The 9509-nt window shown below is 48.1% G+C and overlaps 1 pseudogene; it reads left to right on the forward strand.

Annotated features, from left to right (window-relative positions):
- Nucleotides 1-9014, forward strand: part of LOC117052066 — a 53582-nt pseudogene extending 44568 nt beyond the window's left edge.
- The last annotated feature ends 495 nt before the right edge of the window (nucleotides 9015-9509 follow it).

A 9509-nucleotide genomic window follows, 5' to 3' on the forward strand; every position in this document is an offset into this window, starting at 1 on the left:
TATTCTCCTCCGTTCTCCTCTTAAGTTCCAAGGCAATTAAGGTCCAATTCAATATCCAAGCTCTGCAGGTCTTATTTAGTTACTTCTGTAGGTTAATAAGTGTCTTACAACTGGTTTGGCAACTCTATTATCTATTTAGAAGTCTAACAATGTATCTTTCAGAGTTGCACAGTTTACATAGAAGTGAAAGTAAAAAAAAACTCACTAAAAAAATTATAATTGGTCCCCCTTTACACTCTTCACTTAGGCATTTCCCAATAACACATCCAAAACATTCCGTTATAGGTTTGAAGTAAATAACAACTTTTTAGCTTTGCGAGATAACTATATATATATATATATATATATATACACACACACACACACACACACACAGACACACATACACACACAAGTTAATCACAGTCGGGATTGACCTCCTTTTTTATCCCTGCTGTCTTCCGAATTGTTATTTTCCAATTTAAATTTTTTCACCAATCTCTAAAGAGCCAAATTCGGATTTCTTACTTGCTTGAGAATCAGTCACTGAGCCATGGAAACATGAGGCTACGTTGCTCATGAGTAGAAAATGGCGACCCATGCCGGAGCCTCAATCTCGCCAATCTTCTTGCCCCCAAAAGGGGCTCTTCAGGTGGCGGAGAGACCTTCCTGCCGCACCACTGGGTACCCAGTCCCCCAAACAATCCTTTTGGGGTCTTCAGGGGGTTGTGGCATAGAGAACTGCTTTCTTATTAAAGCTTATTCCATTTTAAACTCCTGTTTCTTTTGCACCACTGCATCTCTTCGTCCTCACAACAACAGATAGAAGTTCAAGACAGAGGCAATTACCCATATCAGCACCTGAGTGGGAAGAACCTTATGAAGAGTTATCTTGGCTTAAAGGTAAGAAGGCAATCTTTGCTGAAGTTCCACAGTCTTGTCTTCTATCAAAAAATTGTTGCTCTTGGGCTAGGGTAGGCCACCTGGTGCCGCTTCAGTGTACCAAAGGTGGCACATGAAATCAGTCTCCTGCCACACTGCTTCTGATCTGTTGAGTTGTACTCCGCTGGTACAAGTGGCTAGAATTTGCCTTTCCCCTGACATTTGCTTGGCTTGTATTTACTTTCCCCAGGCTCCGCACTCAGGATTGAACTGCTATGAGTACACATCCAGTGGACCACGGATAAGGGTAAGGGTGGCTTGGATTGCTTGAAGGGAAAATAATTTCTCTCAATTCTCTCCTCCTGGTAGCAGCCCCCAGAGGAGGCAATTAGCACCTGATACTCAGGATTTCCAGTCTGAATCCCTCCCCACCATGGTACCTGACACCAGCTTTCCTGTACCAATGTTGAAAATTCTTGAAAGCTTGTCTGGGAGAAGCTCAGTAATGGAAAGGCAGCTTGTTTGCCATGAATAGTCTTCCTCTGCAGCCTACAGCTGTGGGAATTGTTTAGAGGTGTGGCAGCCACCTTGACTGGCTGTGCCTTTGTTGAGTGGCAAATTGAGCAAGCCATGTTTTTCTTCTCCATACTGTGGCATAGTGAGAGAGGGGCAAGGGGGGTCGTGGTCTCGGGTGTAGAATTCTGAGGGGGTGCAACCTGGCGCCCCCATGGCAAGGCCACATGGCTGCCTTCTTCTGGAGTCACGGGGAGGCGAGCCGCACCCAAGTGGTGGTGCCTCTTTCTCCTCATGGCCGGCTAAGGGGTGCTCCCCCTGGGCAGAACTGGAGTCTGGACTTTTCTGGCCTGCACCACACCTTCCCCAGGGCCTCCCTTGGCTGAGGCATGTGCCCTGCAGCAGGAGCATAGAAGGAGAGCTGCTCGCTTACCTGGGACGCGCTGGCACCCACCCTCGTGCTGTGCAGCCAAGGACAGGTGGCCAGTAAAAGGCTGCACTTGGCACCTCAGCCTGGTCTCCACCACCCTACTCCTTGACCTGCTGTAGCTGCGGCTCTGGTGCTGCTGAGACACCACCAAGCCAGCAGGCAACCTCCGTGAGGAGCGGCCACCACTGGGGTGCAACAATGTCTGCCTGTTGCCTCCCGTGTGACACCTGCCACGAGGTGCAGTCCTTGCCAGGCCCGTCTTAGAGGGATTGGCCGCCCTGGCGCAGTGATCCCTCCGCGCCCCCAGCCTGCCGCCTCTCCGCCCGCCTCCCTCCTGCGCTGGCCGCCCCTCGGGAGGGGGGGGTGGGCGAGCGGGGGATGAGGGGCGTGGTGTTGGAGCGGGCGCTTGCGCGCCAGCGGGCGGAGGATGAGGGGCGGGGCGTTGGAGCGGGCGTTCGCGCGCCAGCGGGCGGAGGATGAGGGGCGGGCGGGCGCTCGCGCACCGCCAGGCGGGCTGCAAGCGGGCCGCCCTCGCCTTCCAGAGCCCCAGCAAAGCCCCGCGCCGCTCCAGCGCTCCAGCTGGGGCTCCGGGAGGCGAGGGCGGGCGGCTTACAGCCCGCCCGCCCGCCCGCCTGCCCGTGGGGGCGGGGGCGGGTTGGGGAGGGGGAGCCCAGTATGCCGGCGGGCTCGTGGGGGCGCCCCTGGGGTGCCCGGCGCCCTGGTGCGCCGCGCCACCGGCCTCTATGGATGAGACGGCTCTGGTCCTTGCCTTGCCTTGCCAGGGGAAAAAAAATCAAAAAAATTTCCTGCAGGCCAGACTTCTGTTCCAGGGCAGAGGAGCAGAACTACTACAAAAACGTGGTGAGTCCTATCAGGTGTATTCTAGGGAACCCTTCATGAAGGTCAAGGTGAAGGTACCATAGGCATTGACTGAGGGGTTCTCTGAGCAGATGCCTGTCCAAATTATCCTCTGAAACATGCAGGGATTCCACAGCAGACACAGAGGAGAAAAGGGGTCCCTTTAAAAGAGGAAGTTTGCAATCCAGTGTTCTAAAAAAGAAAGGGAAAAAGGCCACTTCTCTTTTCCAATTTACTTGCCCTCACAGGGCAGTAGCGTGGCGATTATCTACATTGGATGTCCCCCAGGCAAGAGGCTAGCGTTTGACATTACTACCACCATGAATGAGACTACCTTCAAGAACAAGCGCTACTTTGATTGTATCAACAAAGACCCCGAGATGCCTTGCTTCTCCTTCAGTGATGGTAAGGCTGGAGTGAAGTGAGGTGTCTGGGTGGGTCAGATCTGTGAGACTTATAGATGAAGTTAATTAAGGAATGATGGGTGCCAGGCAGAAGACAGATGGTGATACCACACCTGCTTGATTCATTTGCAGTGTTTTACCCTTCTTTTTTGATCCAAGATATGGTGACAGGACAATCAGGACGTTTCAATGGAAGGTAAGGGCTGTGCTGTGCTTTTGATGGCATTTTGTTGTTTTGCTGAACTGAAATCAGTGGACCTCCACTGAGCATATTGTTCAAAGGCCAGGGGGAGGGTAAGATGGAGGCACCTAGGTCAATGCCAGGGTGCCCAGGCATTGGGGCCGGTATGACCCAAGACGTTTGTGCTGGGGACCTACAGGTAAAGCTGAAGGCCAATCAGAGGAAGCCCTGTTGCCGCTAGGGTTGGACAGAGAAGACTGTTTCCGGCCCCTCCCATTTTTGTATGTGTTCAAAAGCCCATTCCACCCCATGTCCACATTTATTTGCAAATCTGCATCTAGATTCGTGTTTTTAATACATTTTCTCTAAAAATATGCAATTTGATGCATTTTCTTTTTGAACTGAGAACTGTATTATGAACTCTGGAGAGGTGTGGTATCTGAAGCATGACTAACTTCTGATCTGCACCTTAGTTTGAGTGGTGTTGATTGGGTCAGTTTGTATCAAGAACAAATTCCTCAAGAGTCCCCAGTTGCTATGTGGCAGTTTTGTCCCAGCTGTTTGTGAATGGGTGTTTTTTTTTTTTTTAACTGTTAAAGCTTGTGCAAACTCACCTCCATCTTGCTTATTCTGCTGGCAGCTACATCTTCAGAGTAATTGGTGGGGGACCATTTTCGATAGCAAACATCAGATACTTCAGTGAGGAAGAGACCTTTAACTACAACACAGTGAATGGCAGGTGAATGGCAGACTCCCACAGTGCCTAGCATTGTGACCGTAGCTGTTTAGTATCCATTTCTTATTCAAACGCAACATTTTTAGTCAGTTTAAAAGACCCCCATTTGGGACCAGTCTTTCCAAGCCTGTGCACCAGGGCATGGGTCCACGTAAGAAAAGTGCTGGTTTGCCATATGAGAGCGAGAGCGTGCAATTAAATAATCACAGTGTTCCCCCAACTGCTTATGCACAGAGGAGGCTGCTCCTCCAGCTGGTTCACTCCTTCCAGATGATTAAGGAGAAGCAATACCACAGCAGTGCTAAATGGCCCTAGTGCAGAAGCAGCCAGTGGCTGCCTTCTCAGACTTGTGGACAGGGGAAACTGCCTCATACTGCAACAGACCATTGGATTATTCAGTCCATGGACTGGGGACTTGCTGAATTCTGATGACATCTGGGGGGCCACAGGTTCCCCATGCTCTAGCCCACAACTGCCACTGCACTCTGACTGGCAGTGTCTCCACAGTGTCTAAGGAAGGGGGAGTCTTTCCTGGTCCTTTTTCTTGTAATCATTTAACTGGAGATGTCAGTGCTCAGACCTGGACCCTTTGGAATATGAGACATGTGCTCTGCCTACTGATCTGTGGCCCCTTGGGTTGTGCTTTACAAACAGCCACCTGCCTGGTCTGTGATGAGAATTGCCTCCAGTCAGGGGATAGAGCAGAGAAATAGCTGTGAGTTGCAGTGCTTTTTTTTCCTTTTAAAAAATGTTTAGGGGTACTCTCATTTTGACTTAAGAAAAATCACCATTTTATTGTTCAAATCGGGGGAAAAAATACAGCAAATGGACAAAAGTACAAAGATTCACAAAAAATGTTTAGGGGTATGCGTACCCCTGCATCCCTCCAGGGAAAAAAGCACTGGTTTGTTGTAAGAGATTTGATTCCCCTCCACCCCCACCCCCCCGTTCTATTTTGAAGCTGATAATGAGCCATAGCTGATAAACATAGGAATGTAAAGGCTGGCAAGGGTGGGTGGGTAACAACAGGCTATTAAGGATGTGAGTGGCCTGGTAACCACTTTAGGCTTACTTGCAAAGCTTAACTGTCTTCATTCATGCTTGATTTCATATTCTCTTTCCAGTGAAACATCAAGTCTGATCTGGCTTAGGGCTGACATGCAAGAAGGAAAAGTTGATTCCAAAGGTTTCCGTGTCCTCTCTCAAGCCCAGTCTGGGATTTTGTAAGGAAACTTTTGCTGTGTCTTTGGGTGGGTGTGTCAGTTTCTGATCTAACATCTCCCAAATTCTTCTTCCCAAATGAAATATGCAATTTGGTTGGCAATAAAACGTAAGAAGAGCCATGCTGAATCAGGTCAAAGACCTGTCTAGTCCAGCTTTAGATTGTCATAGGAGCCAACCATGTGCTCTTGGAAGCCTTCAAGCAGGGTTAGGGTTGTGGCAATTTCTCCACTTGTGCTTTCCAGCAACTGGCATTCAGAGAGACATTTGTTTCCAACGGTGGAGATATAACATAGTGTTCTAAGTCAGTGGACATCACTACATCAGGTGGGAACAAGTTTAACCCTGTGCTTTGTGAAGAAGGCCTTTCTTTTGCCTGTCCTGAATCTTCTAACATTCAGCTTCCTTGGATGTCCACAAGTTCTAGTGTTATGAGAGAGGGAGAAAAACTCCTCTCTGTCCACTTTCTCCAAGCCATGCCCAATATCATGTCCCTGCCTCTTGCTTGCCTTTTCCCCAGTTTAAAAAGGCTTAAAAGTTGTAAACTTTCCTCACAGGGAAATTGTTCAAGCCCCTAGATCATTTTGGTTATCCTTCTCTAAACCTGTTACAGCTCTACCAGTATCCTTTTTGAGGACATATGCTTTATTTCCCTTCTATTTCTCTCTCCTTTGGGTCATCTGCCATCTGTAAAAAAGTAAAGGTAAAGGACCCCTGGAGAGGTAAGTCCAGTCAAAGGCGACTATGGGGTTGTGGTGCTCACCTCTGCTTTCAAGCTGAGGGAGCCGGCGTTTGTCCACAGCTTTCTGGGTCATGTGTCCAGCATGACTAAACCACTTTATTGGCTCCTACCCAGGGACATGAATTGAAACAGCCCACCATGTAAGACACCATAAGGCAAAATGCCTTTCCTCCCACAGGTGGGTTTGCCAGACGAATTCTCCATGCTATGATATTGTCCCTCAGGGTCTGAGTGCTCCTGATTATTTCTTTGCGATAGAAGTATCAAACAGGTAGGTGTGAGTTTTTAAAATATGTTTGGTTCATTTTTAAAAGAATTAAATTGATTTACAATTGAACTGAATTATACTGATAGGCTGCCTTTCAGCCATAATAACTCCCGAGCACAAGTTAAAACAATTCACAATCAAAATGTGGTCTTCAACTTGAGTTTTATGCAGACTAGACTCATTGAAATTAATGGCCTTACTTAGTCATGGGGATGGGAGAAAGTACCGCTCTGCAAGCATGGAGAAGAAACATGGTTTGGAAGGTACTGGACCAGGAGATGAATGATGTGAGAAACCAGGAAGAGCCTACGTAAAGATCTAAGCACTGGGAAAGCTGTAAACAGCAATTGGCCAAAGCCAAGGAGGCCTGCTCAGACCAGTAGTCACTGACATCTTGACTCTTTTGCTTCCATAGGGGTGTAGACGAAACCACCTACTGCGACTATGCCTTGGAGTTCATTGTCCATGTCCATGGCTTGCGCCTCAGCCCCACCCGGTCCATCTTTCTCTTGAAGGTAACAGCCTTGAACATCCTCATTCTTTCTGTATGGAATGAAAAGGTCTTTGTTTGACAACCAAAAGGACATCAGGGTCAACACCATGCAGGTCTCCCTGTAGAGGGCATATATGAAGTGCCACACTTGAAAAAGCCTCCCCCCCCCCCGGCCATCTAGTCATGACAGACCCTCTATACTTCAGGGGAGCTCTGGTGATGGCCAGCTTCATGTGGAATAAAGTGGTCCTTTGGATACCCAAGTTCAAAGTTATTCAGGCTATAAAGACGGGAACCAGTATAACTTCGGCAAAAGCTGTGCTTGTACCATAGCACCGTAGAAGACTGAATTGAGATTTAAAGCAATGCTATGTCCTACCTCCACTAATGAAGGCAGTATGCCTCTGAAAACCAGTTGCTGGGAATCACAAATGAGGCAAATGCTGTTGTCCTACCTGGAGGCTTCCCACAGGCATCTGTTTGGCCAAAGGAAGTATAGAATTGTTCTTCTCACCATGGCCAACCAGATATCCCTGGGAATCCCACAAGCAAGCTAAGAGCTGCCTCCACACTTGTGATTCAAAGCAAATGGTATTCGGAGGCTGGTTGCCTCCAACAGTGGAGGCAGAACATAGCCGCTGTAGCCAGCACCCACTGACAGCCTTATCCTGCATAAATTTCAATACCCTATTTTAAAGTTGGAGGCCATCAGTATGTCTTGTGCAAGTGAATTCTGCCGTGGGAACAAATTCCATAGTTCTTACTACGCTTTGTGCCGTTTTGGAAAAGGGAAGCAGAATGGCAGGGAGTGAAACAATTGTTCTAGGAGGGAGGATACACCCTTGTTGCCGATCCCATTGGTTTGATCTATTGCTAGCATGAATAACCTTCATCCGCAGAAGGGAATGAACATTCGTGTGCAGTCCCACATTATTTTCTTGCTCCCTCTCGTAGCAATTTTTTCAGATTTCTGTTCACATACAGGTATTGCTAACAATTAGGAATTAACAACCTCTCCCTCTCTCTCTCTCCCCCCCCCCCCGCTCAAAGATTACAGTAGCCATCACCCTTGGCATGCTTTTTCTATACATTGTGAGTTACATCACGGGCCCCTTGGCCAAGGCCTTATTCAACAAAACATTCCGGAGATTGGAGGAAGCTTTTGCTCTGCGAATGGGTGAGTTGGCAACAAGCAGGGGCACTAAGGAGGACAAAACCTCCTTGAGACTTCTGATATGGAAGCATCTGGTAGGGAAAATGTGATCTCTTAGCAGGAAGGCCAATACTTTTTGGTTTGCGTTATGGACTTAGTTCTGCCAGTCCCATCAACATGGGAATATGCCATTTGTATCTTGAGGAGGCAGGGATATGGCTAATCCTAACTCACCACGAGGGGAGAGGAGAGGAGGCTGAGGGAACACATCACAAGAAAGGGTGTTTGAAAAGGGGTGAGGGGCTGCCGGCTTTGCAGGCAAGGAGTGACATAGCTGGGCTATTGAGGCTCAGAGTGTGTTTCCCCACAGGGGTGCTGCAAAAAGAATGTAGTTGATCAAGGGAGCTGTGGACTCAAAAAGATTGACAACCTCTGCCCTAAACTGTTGGAATGGTTTAAAAGGGCATATTCAGTGTAGGAGAGACTGGGCCAGTGCAAACAGGAAGAAAGTAGAAAGAGTGAACAATCTCCTGTCAGTTGTGGATTTTTGAGGAGACCCTCATGGATGCCATTGGTGACCCTTGGCTTATGGTCACCTAATGATTTAGCTCATCGATATTAAGGCAGGCAGGCACACTTTCACAGATGCCATACCAGGCCTGCCTCCCTCCTTTTTTGCTTTGCTAGTCCCAAAACTGGGACTAAGCGTGCTCCATGGAACCAGTTTAACAGTCAACACATTGAGCCTCTCAGCTTCTTGTGAGTTACATCTTCAGCTATTTCTGGAACCATTTGAAAATCTCTCTCTTTGTCTCTCTTTGCTGCCAGAATCCAGCCTCACCTTCTCATCTTCTGCCAGTCAAGGATCCCTGCATCATTTGGCCTCTGAAATCAGCCAGAACAGTTCACCACAATCCGCGAAAGGTCCTCCTCCCCAGTCAAAAACGCGCTAATGTCAGCTACATCTTCCAGGCCCTTTCTGCCATTAGCCATGCACTGTGTCTGGGTGCAGCATCCCTCTGTGATTCTCCTTCCTCTGATGGGCTTGCAAAGGGCTCCTCTTTGCTTGTAGTGTCCTGACACAGAGGAAACAACAGCCACCTTGGACATAACAACTGAATGACCTCTGAATCACAAAGCTTTAAAAAAAAAAACCCCACAAAACACCACAGCAAGCTGGGGCCAGGCACATAGCTTGTTTGTAGATGATCCCAGGAAGAGATATGGAAGGCCACAAGATGGTCTGTGAGCAAGTTGTTCAGTTGGCCCATTTGCAAGATACATAGGAAAGAGCGACTGGAAACCATTCCAGAAATCTGTGTCAGTAAAACCACTAAGACCAGTTGGTGGGAGATATCCAGAGACTACCCAGTTTCAACTATATCACCCTAGGCAGCACCTTTTTGCTATTCCTCAAACCCCTTTAGTCATCTCAGGTCAATATGTAATATATTCCATCGCCCTGATGCTTTCTCAGCTGCTGTGTATCATCCTGACGCTAGAAAGCAGCTGCAGAATTAAACGGGCAGGCCAACTTAACAAAAAAGAAACCCCTGATTGATCCACCTTACACATGACAAGTGCCTGATCCTGTACATGAAACTCCAGACCTGTTTTCAGCTTAACATCTGCCTGTGTAGAGGCAGTTT

Source organism: Lacerta agilis, chromosome 8, assembly GCF_009819535.1.
Source record: "Lacerta agilis isolate rLacAgi1 chromosome 8, rLacAgi1.pri, whole genome shotgun sequence".
NCBI classification, from domain to species: Eukaryota; Metazoa; Chordata; class Lepidosauria; order Squamata; family Lacertidae; genus Lacerta; species Lacerta agilis.